The sequence below is a fragment of the Phyllostomus hastatus genome, unplaced genomic scaffold, assembly GCF_019186645.2.
Source record: "Phyllostomus hastatus isolate PE091 unplaced genomic scaffold, TTU_PhHast_1.1 phas_contig_312, whole genome shotgun sequence".
Classification (NCBI taxonomy): Eukaryota; Metazoa; Chordata; class Mammalia; order Chiroptera; family Phyllostomidae; genus Phyllostomus; species Phyllostomus hastatus.
The window spans coordinates 2,786,089-2,803,292 of record NW_025333849.1 but is presented as its reverse complement, the minus strand read 5'-3'; the positions used below and the strand labels follow the sequence as shown (position 1 = coordinate 2,803,292).

Sequence of the window (17,204 nt, the reverse complement as noted above, 5' to 3'; positions counted from 1 at the left end):
CAATTCTGCTTGCTCAGCTCTTGGCCAGCTTTCAGCCATCTCTGCAGCTACCCACAAACAAACTGGGCCCTTCTGGTATTGATTCCTGGTGGGCGGTTTTGTGTATGTTCTAGGACCCTGTCAGTCTCTACAATAAACTCTCTTGTGAGGCTGGGAGTTTCTCCTGCTGCCTCAATCCCCACAGGTTTTTGCAGTTAGAGGTTTTGAGGCTTTATTTCCCCTGCCTGGAACCCTGGGTTGCATGGTCCATCTTGCTCCCCAGTTGCTCCTCCCAGTTTATCCACACACAAATGTGGGACCACCCAGTCTGCCAGCTGCTGCCTTGCCTGCCACAGTCCTCCAGCCACCACCTTGTCACAAGTCCTTTCTGCTCTTACTGCCTGTCTCCACATCTCCTACCTGTCTGGAGGAATATTTCTTCTTTAACTCCTTGGTTGTTGGACTTCCATACAATTCTATTTTCTGGCAGTTTTGGTTATTTTTTATTTTAAATTTATCGTTGTCCTTCTTTTTGTTGTGTGAGGTGGCAAACTGTATCAACCTATGCTTCTATCTTGACTGGAAGTCCCTCAACTGCAACTTCTGGATCCACATCTCCTCCTCCATCTCAAACACCATGAACCTGGAGGGTAAGGGAGGCACAGGCTGTGCTGAGAAGGAGGGTGCCTGGAGCCCAGCAAAGACAGTAGCTGATGGAGGGATGGAGAGGAAATGCCTTGGAGCTGTCAGTGTCTAAGCCACTGAAGAGGCAGGAGGCTGGATGCTTGAGTACATTCTCTTCACAGCCCCTCTGGCTGGAGTTTGACCCCACTGGTTGGGCACAGTCACCTCTGTCTGTCCTGAGCCTTCATGTGGAGCCAAGGATGGGTCAAGATTACAGGAGGATGGAGCTCTGGGGAGTAGATAAGACAGAAGAACCCATACTCTGAAGATGAGGGAAAGGCTTCCAGAGGGGAGAAGGGCCTCTGAGCTGCAGAGACCCTATGCCAACCAACAATATCTTCTCTGATGAGCACCATCACAGCTGGATCCTGCCCTGTAGTCAGAGCCCCACCTCCCAACTCAATCAACCCATTCCCCACAGGGGTTGGAACCCAAACACTGACATACTTTTCTGCCATCTGATAATAGATAATCTGGTCATAGTTGCTTTTGTGCTGCCATTCCTTCATGGTCCACCCTATTCCCTCCTCCAACATCATAATGGGCTTCAAATGAGACAGAGACCTGAGCACTGGGCTGTAATACTTCAGGGTCAGTCATGGTCTACAACCTGGCCTCCACCTGCCTAACCTACCCAGGTCTGTGCAGCACATGTTCCCACCCACCACCCATCATGACTGAACTCAAGCCAGGAAAGCAGGAAGCGTCTGTATATGCAAAGACAAGCCTTCTTCTCAGCTCCTGTTGTTGCTGCCACACATTCATGCCAGCCCATGAGTTGAAGCTGACTGTCCACTCACACTCTATAGCTGGAAACCCACCCTCAAACCTTCCTTCCAGTACCCCAGGAGAAGCCAGCCTCTGTTATGTGAAAGCCCCAGGTGAGTCTGCTGTGTGACTGCTTAGAGCACTCACATGAGAAAACAGGGAAGAGTTGCATAAGGACTCTGGAGAAGGTGCTTCCAGGCCAGGACCTTGAAGAACTGCCAACACTGGAAGTTCTAATACACACTGTTGGGGTTATAGGAGGTGGGGTTATACATTTGGTGAGGTCTTGGACTGGGTGGCGGCCAGGCTAAACTTGCTGGAAGCCCCATATAACTGTGGCCCAGGGTTCATGATGGTGCAATGGGGGCCACCTAGGCAGTAGATAGTGGAGCTTGGGGAGGAAGACTGGAACACCAGCCTCCCTCACTGGCCTAGGTGCCCTCAAAAGCGGAGGCAGGTATAATTGTCTCCACTGCAGAGACTTCTAAAAACAGGGGTGCAGCACATATAGCACCTCCACAGAGGGCCCCTAGAGTACTCCAGTTGAGGGGGGTCTGTGTCAGGACAATGGTCTGAGTCTAAAGAGGATATGGGTGCCCTGTTTCTGACCTGACCTGGTCCATGATGTTGTAAGCCCCAGTCCCAGCAAAGCCATAACCAGAATATCCTGCTTCCAGATGTTTTGTAGGCAAAGCCAGCAGCACCAGGTGGTGGCCAGGAGGGACTACAGGGTCATGAGGGGTCACAGGTGCTTCTCTCAATATGGTCAGTGTGCAGGGCCAGTAGTGGGTGGGGGAAAGTGCAGTGTCATGAAAGAAGTCATGGAGGCACCAGCATTCAAAATCATATCTGCTCCCAACACTGCAGATGCTGTTGAGACAAGGGAAAAAAAGGGTGGATGGAGTATGAGAATTAGAAAACATGATTGGGCCACTCTGGGTCCCCTTTAGCCAATGGGGAATCAGAGTGGTAAGTCTTGACAGGTGAGGGCCATTTGGATGGAGCAAATTGTGGACTTTGCAAATGTCTTCATGCCATTGCCTTGCTCTGACAACCACTAGTTGAATATTATTCCACTGGAGAGCTTGCTCCCCATTCACCAAGGCTCCCTGACCACTGTCTGCCAAGAAGAAATAGTCTAGCCAGCACTGACTCAAAGAGGTTCCTTAAGAATGCCCTAGCATCTGACCCTGCCAGTCTCTGAGGCTGTCCCCCAAGACATAGCACTGGGCAGAAATCTGCTCTGTGGGAAACAACCCTAGGCAGACACACTAGTGGTACAAATCTTCTCTAAGATAGGTTCTGGGAATCCTAAGGGTTTTGTGAACAGTCCCCAGTCTCCTCCTCAGTCTTTCTTTTTGTCAATATGAATCACTGTCTTTCCTTCTTATACTTGCACAATACAAAAACACTTTAGTAATATCTGTTCACAAGAAGGTAGGTACCAAGAACCCTGATATTACCCCTTCACACACCAGCCTGGCATGAACATGTATGTCAGAACCAACAGAAACAGTTAACATCCTGCCACATTCTGCCACTACAGCCCCAGCACTCAGACTAATGGCCATCCTCAGGAGCTCTGTTCCCAGCAGAGGGCTCTGTGAAGCAGGCACTGTGTCCCTCAGATTTTATCATTTCATATCCAGCAATGGCTGCAGAGAATTAGAAAAGGGCCCAGGAATGGAGAACAGTTGGAGTTTCCAGAAAGTTCCATAGCTACTGTCATGTTAGATTGGTCATAGGACTGAAAACTGTGGTCCTTCCACTTCCAACTCCCAACAATGGAAAGCCAAGACACAGTAAGAGCAAGGTGTGAGCCAGGTGTCAGTGGAACAAAGTTGTCTAGAACATATCCCTGTTCAGAGGAACTCGTGCAGACCTAGGAGAAAAAAGCAACATACTACATGCCTCTAATTACTTAGGACAGGTGTCCTTGGATGTTTATTAATGGTACAGAAAATCTTCTCCCTGCTTCTGTGCTTCTTCTCTCACCCCCTTTAAAAAGAAAACCACCTTCACAGACCTTTCACAGGAAAATGAACCATGCTCCACCTGTGGTTTGTGTTCATTACACAGTGACATGGACTACGAGCAAACTCCTCATCTCAATTAAAAGGCAGAGCAGAGGGGATGCCCTGAGACACATGAGCAGAAAAAGCAGGTCTGAAGAACGGTGTTGCCACAGATGAGGACAAGTTGGGGAACCCACCCCCATCTTGATGGAAGTTACCTGGCTGCCTTGCCCATGTAGAATCCAAGACAACAAGCAGCTCCCTGGGCTAAGGATAAGTGAATTCTGGGTGAAAGAGTGGAGAAGCTCTGGGCTGCAATGGTTTGAGAACCTTCCAGCCTTGCCCACGGGGAGAATATTTCATTGTGCACTTGGCCACAGACAGCCCCACTGGATAACTTTCTGGCCAGACCACCTCTTCTCACTGCCCCCCTTAGCTCTCATAGAGTCACTTCCAATCCCTTAGAAAGATATTGTAGAGTAAGCCACAGGTGCCTGAATAACAGGACACAGGACTAGGCTTTCCTGTGACCCTCTCTGTGCCACCACCACAATACAGTCCACTACTGTGTATACACACGTGTGTCAAAGTGGCTTGTCTCCCTTCTAGAAAGAATCCAAGCACCTGCTTCCATTCTCTCTCCACACTCAGGCATTTCCCCTAGTTCATCCTGATCCACCTCTCAGGAGCCTCCTGTCCAGTGCTGTCACAGGTTTCCACGGGCTCCCAGCCTCCCCAGGTGACAAGGCCTTGGAAGTCCAGTGCTTTCTCCTTCCTCACTTTTGTCCAAATGATGTTTCCCCAGTGAAAGGGTCACATATTAATGCCAAGTTTTGAGGGACAGCTCAGTCTCTAAAACACACCCCCCTCCAATCTACAGGCTTACCTCCTATTAGTCATTCCCGTAGGCTCAGGCACTGACCACCACTGCCTAGTAGCCTTCACAGTGAAAAAGTTCAAGTCTAAGACCAGAGAGTGACCTGTTCCAACAGATGCTCAGCATCCAGTGAAGTAGGGAGAAGTTTGAATTTAAACAAGTGAAATGTAGGATTCCAGACATTCTGCAACAGGGAAGGGGCAGCAGGTAGGTGGTCCTGGGTGGGTGAGGGTGGGGAGACATTCCACAGAGGGCTCTGGCAGGTCAGCAAGAACCAATAGTTCCTTTCAAATTTTAAATGGCAACAAAATTGGTGTATGCTGATTTAGGCAATTTATACATTGGTCTTTTCAGATTCTCAGCACCAAGGCTTTACTTGATGTTTACTTTATTTCAGCTCTTGATCCATCAGCCTAGTTTTGGGTTCCTCCATGTGTTCCCTATCTGGCTGTTGGCTTACTTCAAGTAGGCTACACTTTCGGAACAAAATTCAGAACAAATGGCCTGAAGAAAGTAACGGCTACTTATGGACACATGGAACCCAGTGTTTGAAATTAGGATTGACTCAGAAGATCCAGCATATTCAGTTGCTGTGTGCACATCATTCTTTAGGAAGCAGTCCTGTGGCCCCAAGTGCTGTCTAGTGTTGGAAGCTCTGTGGACTGCAGCCGGCCCAGCCTTACCAATGATCCCTTCTGCCCCAGTCCATCAGTGGAAGGCCCTATAGCCTACACAGCCCAGACCAAAAAAAAAAAAATCACTTCTTTTTGTTTCTAAGTATTCATGTTGTCCAATGTTTAAGTTTTTATGTTTTAAATTATTTTAATGTTTTAAACAAGTAATGTCTTTGCATAGTTCACAGTTAAATTGTGCAACATGGAAATATGCAGTGACAAGTCTTTCTCCTGCCTCTTCCCCTTCTTGCAAAGGATCAGAAAGAGGATCTGATGATTTTAGTTTCTTTGGAAAGTATGACAGACTCAGGTGAGTCAGTTGATTCTCCTAACATACATGTCTTATTCCCAACTGAAATTCTATAATATAATCCAAAAAAGCAGGGAAGGGGAGGGTGAAATTGTTCTCATGCTTCTGGCTGTGTCAACAAAAACTGGCCCAGACAGTTATGCCTTGATCAATGTTATAATAACAACCTTGCAATGGAAATATCTGCAAATCAACATGTATTGAAAAACCTCCACATACTATATAAATACACTAAGATGAGTATTTTATCTAATATAGTAAATGTGTTCAGAAAAACTCTATGAATGGAGCCAGGCCAGTATCTCTTCAAGTGTTACCCAGGTTTTAGACTTCTTTGCCAGAATTGTTTAATGGAACATCCAGATGCTAGGAGAAAAAGACCTATTTTTAGAAACCATGGAAATGTGATCCAAAGGGCCTGAAGACACTTGCCCCAATCTGAGGGTATGTGCTTTAGGTAGACCTCTCCAAATCTCTTTTACAAGGGTTAGCATGGATTGCATGTTTACAATTTTAACATTGTGAGTGCTCATTTCACAGGGTGCAGGTTTTGAAGGAGGGAGGGTCACAGTGGTTCCTGAGGATGATGACTTGCCTGAGGCTTCACAGGGAGCCACTACTATCCATTTCTTTGCTCTCCCCCAGGGCCAGCCTGTGTGGGCTCCAGAGTTGCCTCCCCCAGGACACCCAAGCAAGCGCACTGGGGCCAGGCTCTGTCTTGCAACTTCACTGTATGTTGCAGCTAACTCTGGGAACCACACACACACTAGCTGGCAGGGAGGGTCCGTAAGGCTATTCTGGCTGGGTACTGGGCCTGGCGTGGTGACCTCTAGAGTCTGTTATGTAAACAAGGAGGTAAGGTACGTGCTGACTCTTCATTCCCCAGGGGTCACTCCCTTCACTGTTGTTCACACTGTGGGCTATTTTTGTCCCCAATTTGTGTTGTGTTCATGCTCCTATACAAATCACTTCTGGTTTACACCAGGGAATTGGCAACACTGGAACCAGCTGCATGGATGGTTCAGTGACTGGCAAGTCTAATAATAGGGGTGAGCTGCTAAACTCCAACGGTCATTCTGAGTCTCCTGCATTGTGAATAAAACAAGAGCTCCAGGGCAGTTTTTCCAAATTTGAAAATTGTCCTCTGGTTCAGCAAGAAGCAGCTCAAGTCATTGAAAATGAGTGGAAACAGTTGAAGCTTTCACATACTTCCTCATAGTTGTTGGGTAGGCTAGGTAGTAAACTAAGGCAGGGAGGAGGGAGACATGTCTCACCCACTACTCCGTGGTTCTGAGCCCAGTCCAGTAAAATTGCCAGGCATTCCAAATATCACAAGCAAAGATACTGCTGCAGAGGGAGTCCTTAAAACACTGTGTACCGGGCAAGAGAGCCTCTGTAGCAATTTCTAACTAGGACAAAAAAAGCCTTTACTAGCTGAGAAAGAAAGCCTTTGTAGCTGTACATTACTCTCAAGGTTTAGAAGAGGGGAGCCTAGAAACTGACTAAAGTATATAACCCTTGGACCCCAATAGCTGGCACACTCAGATTAGCTGAGTAGCCTTGGCTCAATTTTATAGAATAAACTTACTAACAAACTTACTAACAACTTTATTTCCTATGTACATGGGGCATTCAGACTAGCCAGGTGCCTGCTTGCAACTTTGTGCTCCTATGTATTTCATAAACACTTGCTATCTCATTTCATATATATATGGCTCTCATTTGAATTCATCTCTTGTGAGCTAGGCAAGAACAGAGGAACAAGCTCAGAGAGGGGGCACTCTGTGACTCAGGTCTCTCCTGGGCAACACTTTCAGAAAGGCCTTTGTTCTTACTTAATGTGCAAATCTCAACCAACAATTACATTTAAACTGCACTCCTGTCAATGAGGTGAGCGACTTTGCTGGGTCTAGTAGTAACACAGTTTATTGTCAAATCATGGAATTGCAAGCACCAATGGGGTCTGTGCATATTTAATTGGTTGGTGGGGATCTGATATATTTACTCAAATGTGCAGGTTGGTTTTGTTGTGGATATACACGATTAAGGGGAGGTCATGCCTGTGTTTTTGTGAGAAGGTGTAGGATTGAATGTTGTGTCTGGAGGGTGCTGAGCTGTATTGCATGTATACTAAAGGAGTTAGTGGTTAGGTGTTTGTAATTGGACATTTGGGGAAATGTATACCTGTTTTTTTCTTCCTGTGAGCCCCAGGATTTGTCTGATGGCTGATTTGGGAGGATTATGTGCACATGCCTATGGACAAAGTTAGGAAAAGTGCTTGGGTGTGTGATCTTTTTGTTTTATTTTTGGGGAATGTAGAAGGGTCATTGTGCATTCAGGGCATGTTGTATGGTTATGTGTATTTCTTTCTAAGACTTTTCAGGCACTGTCTATGCCATTTAAGTGTGTACAGGGCAAGTCTGAGGCTATTTTATCATACTGGCAGATGTTGCATATGCAGGTATGAGGTGGTTTGTTTGATTCTGTATTCTGCGAGTTGGAAGAGTTAATTGTGTGTGAGAATTTGGGAGTGTAGGGTTATGTATATGAGGTACTGTGGCACATGTATTTGGGGCATGGGGTATAGGGTGTTATATTTGCATATGTGTGGTATAGTGGTTAATTGTGGGTATATTTGGAGTGTGAGTATATTGAGTTTGGGTGTGTATTCAAGGGGCATGGTCATTTGGAGAAATATTTGCTGAAGTTATGTGTTCATATATTTCAGCAGGGGGTATAAGGCTAATAGATTTTGGAAAGTGAGTATGTATGTTTTTGATGAAGAGATAGATATCTGTGTTTACACAGGGGGTGGGAGAATTGCATTTATACGTATGGGATGTGTGCAATATGACTATTAGTACTTAGTGGAGGTTGAGAACTGACTCATTAAGGATAGTTTGGTGTTTGGAAGTTGTTTCTTCCATGGTTTGCTGAAGATATTTCTATATGTCTTGTGCATGTACCCCTCATATATAGGTTTCTGCATGTATTTGTCACCACGTGCATGAGTTACTTTGTTCACAGGGTATATGGGGTTGTTAGGAGTATTTAAAATATTTCTTTGAAGAACATTAGAGTGTTTTACAGGTGTTTGGTATGGTAGTAAGTAGTAAGAGTGGTTTGTTTGTATATTTAGGGTGAGGCTAGGGAAAAATATATAGTGTGTGTTTTTGTTATATATGAAAGAGAGATGATGAAGTTGTATTCTGTAGAGGTGGCATAATGTATAGTGTTTGGGGAATCTATATAGTCAGGACCTGGGAATATTTGCATGTGTGTGTTTCCATAAGTGTATGAGAATGGTTTACGTATATTAGTGCGAGTTAAGGGACTGTCATTGTTTTTGGTGTTTCTAAGCAAATAGGGTATATATTCTTGAGTGGTTTGTGGGTGTGTGTATTTGGAATTTGTGAGTGTATCAGGAGGTTTAGGGTCTTCTTGGTGTCTATTTCACAGTGTGATGTTTTCAGAATTTGGTGGTGTTGCTTGTATGTGTCTTCTCAGTATTTGAGAGGTGGACTTATATGTATTTGATAAGTAAAGATTGTTTGTGACTGCATATGTATTTGAGTTCCTGGAGCTTATGGTATGTGTATTTTAGGGATGTGAGATTTCACTTTGTGTGTTCAGAAACAAAGAGTCTTTGTATGTTTGTGTGTGTGTGTGTTCAGAAATTGTGGATATGTGTATTTTAGGGCGTGGAACTGCATATGGATCTTTTTTGTGGGGGCGTGGTACAGTGATGCAGACCCCAGTTCGTGGGGTCCGCAACATTGTGGATGGGGGAGAGACATTCACACAGACTACCGAGTCCTGTGGAGGAAAAGGGACAGCAAGGCTTTTTCTCTCAAGGGGAGCCAAAAGCTGAGGCCCTCTCCATAACAGGCCTTTGTTTGGTTTCTCCCCACATTACATGATGGTCCTCATTTACTATGCATAGGTTGGCTTTAGGTCGTTACCTTTTACAGAAAACAAACAAAGGAGCCAATGCCACTAATCACATCACAGAAGAAGGGTATTTTCAAATGAAAAGGGAAAAGTAGTTGAACCAGTTACACTCCATACTGGGGAGTTTAAGCATGGATTTTAGGAAGTTACACTAAGCATTTGCTGTCTCAATTCAGGGTGAGGGAGTTTTCGCAAAAGCAAGTCTCAAAGTGGCCTAGGTACATTGCAGGCCTGATTCCCCACAGAAGAACCTATCCATGGGTGTGGGTCCTGTGCATCTCTGAGTGGGAGCTGGACCCATGCCATGCAGAATGTTCTCCTACAGTACAGGAGACAATTGTGTACTTGGTTTTAGATGTACATGCTTGTGTGCATGTACATCTAGGTGATATGTTGATTGCATGTTTGTATTCAGACCCATGTTGTATGCATATATATATTTGTAGGAGTAGAATGTGAATATTCAGGATGATTTTGGTTTTGTCTGCAGTAAGAGTTGGTCTGCCTATAAATTCAGTAAGGGAGAAAAATGTATGTGTATGTTCATATATGTAAATTAAATTTGTTTATATCTGGGATGGGAGTTGAGGGTCATACTCATGTTGTAAGTGTATTGTGTGCACAAAGTCATTTAAAAGGGCATGAATTGCTCTGGCTAGTGTATCTCAGTGGATTAAGCATGGGCCTGTGAACCAAAGGGTTGCTGGCTCGATTCCCAGTCAGGGCACATGCCTGGTTTGCAGGCCAGGTCCCCAGTATGGAGCACATGAGAGGCAACTGCACATTGATGTTTCTCTCCTTCTCTTTCTTTCCCCTTCCCCTCTCTCCAAAAATAAATAAATAAAATATTTTAAAAATTGTTTTAAAAAGTTAAAAAAACTACATAAAAAAGAAAAGATATAGATTTCTTGGAACTGGCTCATACTGGCTTGTGATTGTCAATGGTGCATGTCTTTTCAGGACTCTGTGTGAATCAGGTGAGTAGGTTGAAATTAATCATGCTAGGAATATTTATACAAGGAAAACACCACAAATGAAATCTTTCATGCATTTCCTTAAAGTGTTATTCAGCATTTAGTAGCACATGACCTGTGTGTGTGTCTGGATGTATGTGTATGAAGCAAAAATATTCAGGCACCAGTGAGTATATATATGTACAGGAGGATCTACATGAGTTGTGAGTGGAGCATCTGGGGTTGTGGGCCCTTGTATGTGTGCATGGACCCTGGTCATTCTGAATCATTACATTTGCTCTTAATCAGGTTGGCTCATTCTTTAGCGTTTGTATGGTGCGGGCATCAGGGTCCATAGAGGAGTGGGCCTGGTAGACAGTCGTGCAAAGCAGAACGTTCCAAGACAGATGTATTGTTGGCCTGACAGGCAGCAGTCAGAAAGACCTAGGCACAGGGGTATCCAACCTTTTGGTGTCTCTGGGCCACACTGGAAGAAGAAGAGTTGTCTTGGGCCACATATTACATTGCAACATGTAATCACAAAAATATCTCATAATGTTTTAAGTAAATTTACAATTTTGTGTTGGGCTACAATCATAAGCCATTCTGGGCTGCATGCGATAGAGAAGGCCTTCTCCTTCTACCTATCATATGCAGACCTTACAGATGAACTCTGTGGAGGCCAAGCTACACCTCTCCAGGGTAAAGGCACAGTGTAGGGTCTTCTGGCTGCCACTCCAAATGTGATACAAGGTGACTGGCCAGCGGTTTGCTCCTCCAGTGGGCACAGGGAATGCCATGGAGGGAGAGGCAGGTTATGGTAACTGTCCTTAAAAATCAGGGGTTTTGGATCCTTTACAAGGTAACCACCCAGGTCTGCTCCAGCTCCAGCACCTCCTTCAGTGCTATCGGTGTATCCTGTAGACCCTGAGGCAGTGCTCTAGGGATGTACAGAGGGCTGGGGCAAAGATGGCCAGCTGGAGCCACTTGACTCTCCAGCAAGAATAGGATTGACCTATGAACACGTAGGTCTAACAGGATGTGGCAGGACCTGACCTCCAATTGGCAGTAGCAAGGGGTGTTCAGGGTCTCTCATCCAGGATCACCACCACCTCCCAGTGATCGAGCTGGAAGATCCAGTTGATGACACTGATCAGCGCTATAGGACACCATGTGGATTATAGGGCTCAGAGCAGTAGGCCTATAGATCTGGAGGCTATGGAAGGGCTCAATTCTGTCTGTCCCTCCCAAAAGTGGGAGTGTATTTTCTGCCTTGTTGGTAAGAAAGTATGTTTCATAGAACTTTCCCTGGGGGATAGCTCCATTGGGTATCAACAAGCTGACCCCTGGCACTGGGAATGCTGAGCTTTAAGCCCAGGCAGCCAAAGGTGCCACTCCTGATGCTCCTGGTGTCACATGGCAGGCTCAGGAGCTGCTGGGAGCCAAAGCTTGTGCTGCACAGGTGCAGAAATTGGGCATCCCAGGAGAAATTGACAGGGTATGTGATGGGCAGCAGGACCCCCAGCAAGTTGGCTCAGTCCAGAAGGCCTGACCCAGACCCAATGATGCTAGAGCTGTAGGGCTTGATCTTAAGGCTGAATAGGAGTTCCAGTAGGGGCAAGTTGGTAATGGGGATCTTGTCAGCCATGTCCTACAGGGAGAAAACAAGCATGCTGTAGATGCCAGCACTGGCTGTGAATTCTGGAGGCACCGAAAGGTACAGGAGCTGCAGGTGGTTGGGTCTTCAGACCTGAAGTTGACGGGGTGGAAGTCTCCAGTGAGGGCAGCAGACAGGTCAGTGATGTCAGTGTCCAAATCACAGCATTTGCAGCAGTACACCTCCCCACTCCCACCACCATGAGCATGGCTACCACCACAAGGATGGACACCATGAGGTCGGCGTCCAGTGCCACAACCTCCAAGGGCTCCAGAGGTTGCTTTTGGGGTCACTTAGAGTTTTCTTATTTTGCATGTCAGCTCATTGGTGCAGTTCATGGAGTCAAGAAGAGTCCTGCTACAGTCTTGGTCTCCATTCTGGGACGGGGGTGCCATCCACTCTTGGCTGTGCCAGTGGGCACACTCAATGCCCCAGGCTGACAAATTGCTCTTATCTGTCCATGTTCCAGCCACTAGGTACACTGTAGTGCAGGAAGGCCTGGCCTTCCCAGAAGGGAAGTTTCCTTTGCTGAGCAGGATGGGGTTGTTGCAGGTCTGTGTGCACTACTGCTAGCTGTGGCCATGGTAGTTGGAGGAGGGCAACCAATCTGCCCAGCTGACCACTCCCCATTCATATAGATGATAGTTGTGGCAGTGGTACTGCAGTGCTTGGCTACAGTGCTTTTGGCCACACAGGTATATCTGGCAAAATCTAACAGGTGAACCTGGTAGATGATGAGGTCATTGGTGAGCAGAAATTTGGGTCCTGGGTGGTGTCCTTGATGTCCTCATTCTTGAGCCATTCCACCTCAGCCACAGGCACACCCTTTGTGCATGGCATTGCAGGAGAACCATGTGGTCTAGGGGTACTTCTTTGTCCAGTGGCACCTGGTTGAAGTTCTTGCACAGGTATGTACTGTGGACATAGGTCTGGTGACTGTTTGTGATCCCTGCAGAGCTCCAGGTGACACCCTGGCACCAGTAATTCTCCAGTCCAAATAGTTCATCTACCAAGTGCCAAGACCTAGATCTGCACCTCTCGCAACTACAGGTGCATGGCCTCATTCTGGCCCTCCTGTGTGATATGGTCGTTCTGGCTGACCCACTTGAACTTACACTTCATATAGGTCTGTGTGTCAGGGGAAGTATGGCAGTTCTTTACCATATGGTGCCTTGGGACACCAGGAGCAAGTGGGTCAGCAGCTTTGCAGGTGCTGATGGGAATAAGTTGAGAATATTTCACTGTACAAATTAGTGCCTGCTTATCTCAGGCTCTGGTACCAGCAGAACAATAGCATCAGGAGCAGCTTGCCCTGCACTCCCTTCTGGACCCACATGCTGCTGGCCTCATTCTGGTGCCTCTGCCCTGAGTCTCTCTTATCTGGCCCCAGCCAAAAAGCTGCTGCCTCCACTTTGAGTACTTCCCAGAGCTGGTGCTCTTCAGGCTCCTGGGCTCCAAGTGCTCCTGGGCTTCCCACAGCCTGGCTCCGAAGTTACTCAACTAAAGTAGAGTACACTCAGTTGGCTCCCAGCAGCCAGCAAGCCTCTGTGTGCACCTCTCTGTGCCCTGCTGCTTGCTGCCAGCAGCTCAAGCACTGTCATGGGTCCCTGCTGCCTGCCACAATGCCCAGTCAGGCAGTGGAATCTGTCCCTGAAAGAGGATAACATCAGCTAGAAGGCAGCTCTCTGTACTTGTGGCAGTCCTTAGAGCACTGGGAACTGATGTTGCCTCCCGATCCAGCGTTTCTCAACTCAGAAAAAGCCCTCCCTGAAGAGATATCTAGGTAGCAATGCCATTGTCACCAGACTCATCCCCATTACAGTTTGCAGCCATTTCTTCACATAGTAGATTCTGAGTGTGTGAGCATGTCTTCAGGGTGGAAACTGTGCCATCCATGGGGCTATCATCCTGGCCAAGCTCTCTATTGTTCCTTTGTGGTGAGGCTACTTGGGTGGAAAGATTGGCAAGCCCCACACTGTCCCTTGCAAGGTGATCAGACACTGTGGCTCTGTGCTGGTACACCTAATCACTACACCCAGGGGCACTGGTGTCATCTCAGCCCCTATGCCCAAAAGGCTGCTGATGTTGGCTGGTATCAATGACTGCTACACCTCAGCCAGGGGCTGCACTGCCACCCTGGGCAACTTTGCCAAGGCCACTTTTGATGCCATCTCTAAGACCTACAGCTATCTTACCCCTCACCTGTGGGAAGAGACCGTGTTCACCAAGTTTTCCTGTCAGGAATTCACTGACCATCTTGTAAAGACCCACATCAGAGTTTCTGTGCAGAGGACCCAGGCTCCAGCTGTGGCCACAACATAATTTATACAAGGAAAATAAAGTGAATTAAGCTTGTTAAAAAAAAAGAAAGAAAGAAACTGTGTGTGTGTGTTGGAGGTATGTTTGTGTGTAGAAAGGTGTGATCTGTACATGTGAAGTCAGGGGGTGTGCAACATTGTGCTTATGTATGAGGGAAGTTGAGATGATCTTTGTATGTTTTAGTCAGGTGTTTTGAGGGCCATAGACCAGAGCCTAGGGGAAGACAAAATAGTTATCAAAGGATGTTTAACTGCTAGTAGAATTTCCTGGCCTATAGAGGACTAATTAATGTCCAGAAATTTAACAGTTGTATCTGGCTCTTAAATTCTGTGGGAGGCAATATCTTAACATCTTTGCAGTAGATTTATCATGATCCATGTTGAGGCCTCAAGCCACATCCTATGAAGGGTCTCGAATTAGAATGTCATTCATGTACCACCAGATAGTACAAGAGGGCACTGTAAGGGAATCCAGGTCTTGTTGGCAAAGATTATAGGCAATAGCTGGGCAGATATGATATCCACAGGCAGCTGGGTAAAGATAGCTGTATTGGAATCTATAAAAGTGAAAGTAAACCATGGCTGGAACTTCTGGACAATCAATACTGAACAGAATGTGTTAGCTACGTTAATAATGGCAAGGTAGTCTCCTGGAGCCTTTTGAATATCCTTGATTAACTAACTAGATAATGTTGGGAATGGGAGACTTAGTAGTGGCACCTTTGTGTCTGAATTTTGGTAGTTGACTATAAGGCACCTCTCATTAGTAGTGAGCTATCATAACAGCCAAATGGGGGGAATTGAAAGGAAAAATGGTGTGTTTAATGACTCCTTCCTTTAAAAAATTTTGAGTTATGGGTTGCAATCCCAAAGTCCCCTGTTGGAAATGATATCAAGGGTATTTACTGTCTTTATCTAGGGTGGCAGACAATGTTAACGAGCTCCCAATGTGTAGCTTCCCACCAGGAAGACCTAAAACCTAAAATTTAGGTTTGTGTCAGATGGTCAGTGGTGTGTCAAGGCATCCAAGATTTGTTTTTCTTATTTTTCTACAACTTGTTGTGAAAGGGAAAACTTTTCCTTCAATAGCTCATGCACAGGAGATAGCAATTTTTATAGCTTGTTCCATTATACTAGTTCTGTCCACCTGAAGCTGATTAAAAACACCATGATGATTAAACAAACTCACTATCCCAGGCCTTTTCATACCTGCCAGCTTCTTTCTTTACCAATCAAAATGATATGTGTTTTATGAATTATCTACAAACTACAACCCATCAGGTATTTTGTAAATAAAAGTCTACTGGACCACAGCCACACTCATTTTTCATGTAGTGTTTATGGCAGCTTTCACACAAAGTTAAGTAGTTGCAATAAAGAACATAAAGTTTGTACACCCTAAAATATTTACTATCTGGTTCTTTAGAGAACTCTTTCCTGAACACTGATCTACAGTATTGATTCCTCCCATCTGGTCTACACTGCTAACTTTCAATACTTAAAAGAATAGCCACTATGAAATTACTTCCTAACACTTAAAACACTTTACATTCTGTTTTCAGCAAACTATTCAATAAACTTAGTTCTCTCTAACTCTCTGTGTATGTGTGTAGCTATCAGATATGTGAGCTCCTGTGAAATGGCCTTGTTAATCACCCACAAGTGCTGACCTCACTGGACAGCCAAATGTGAAAGTGAACATTCTTTCAGTCTTGTCATATAGCTCTGGCCATCTGCAGTCCCACCATGTTGGTCTCATCAGCAAATGTGCTCTAGTGTATAGCTCATTTTCACAACTTGTAGAAGGTGTGTACATTTCTGGCTAGTAGTTTGTTGTAATTCTAGTATTCTGATAGCTGAACTTTCAGTATTGCAGGATTGTGTACTTGTCTCTAATCTGATGGGAAGAGAATAGCGGCCACTGCCTTCTCCTCATCTTGATGTACACCCACTGGCTCATAAAGCCTAAGGCCAGTTAGGTATGTAAATGCTTATCATTTTATATCTTCTTTCTCTATTGAAATGTTTATCTACATATAATGTCCTTCTTCATCTTTTGCAACCATTTTGATTTTAAGTCTGTGTTGTCTGATACTAGCTTACTACCCTAAACTCTTTTTTGGTTACTATTTAATTTGCATGGAATATTTTAAAAATTCCTTTCACTTTCAACCCATTTTTGCCTTTGGGTCTAAAGTGAATTTTTTTTGTAGAAAATATATAGCTGGATCGTGCTTTCTTTAAATACATTCTGCTAACCTCTGTCTTTTAATTGAAGAGTTTAATCCACTTAAAAAAATTGCTAATGAAGTGACTTAATTCTGCCATTTTGCTATTTGTTTTCTATATGCCTTATAGACTTTTTATCTCTCATTTTTCCTGTTAATGCCTTCTCTGTGTTCAGTTGGTTTTTGTAGCAAAATGTTTTTATTACCTTATAATTTCCTTTTGTGTATATTCTTTAGATATTTTTTGTTATTACCATGAGGATTGCATTTAACATGCTAAAATAATATAAATATAATTTGAAGTGATATGAACTTAACTTCTATAGCATATAAAAACTCTGTTCCTCTTTGGCTTTACATCTTCTATTTTTTGTTGCCACAACTCATATTTTAAAAAATTGTATGTCCAATAGCAGAGGTTAATAATTGCCTTTTATGCATTTGTTTCTTTAGTCATGTAGAAAATAAAAAGTGGAGCTTCAAATAAAAATTATAATTATACTAACTTTCATAATTGCCAGTGTATTTACTTTTACCTGAGATCTTTATTTCCTCACACAGCCTTAAATTACTCTCTAGTATCTTCATTTCAACCTGAAGGACTCCCTTTAGCATTTCTTGTCAAATCCAGAGGCAATAAACTCTCTCAGCCTTTTCTAAAGGGTCCCATGGCCTTTACCAGAGTGACTCTATACTGGGGAAAAGGAAATAATGAGACTCTTTAGGGACTGCTGGGCACCGGCTCTAAACTGACACTAATAGGAGACTCAAAATGTTACTGTGATCCACC

General features: G+C 44.8%; 1 pseudogene; it reads right to left on the bottom strand.

Annotated features, from left to right (window-relative positions):
• Positions 1 to 549: 549 nt before the first annotated feature.
• LOC123819449 lies at positions 550 to 13,085 on the bottom strand (annotated as a pseudogene).
• Between the last annotated feature and the right edge of the window lie 4,119 nt (positions 13,086 to 17,204).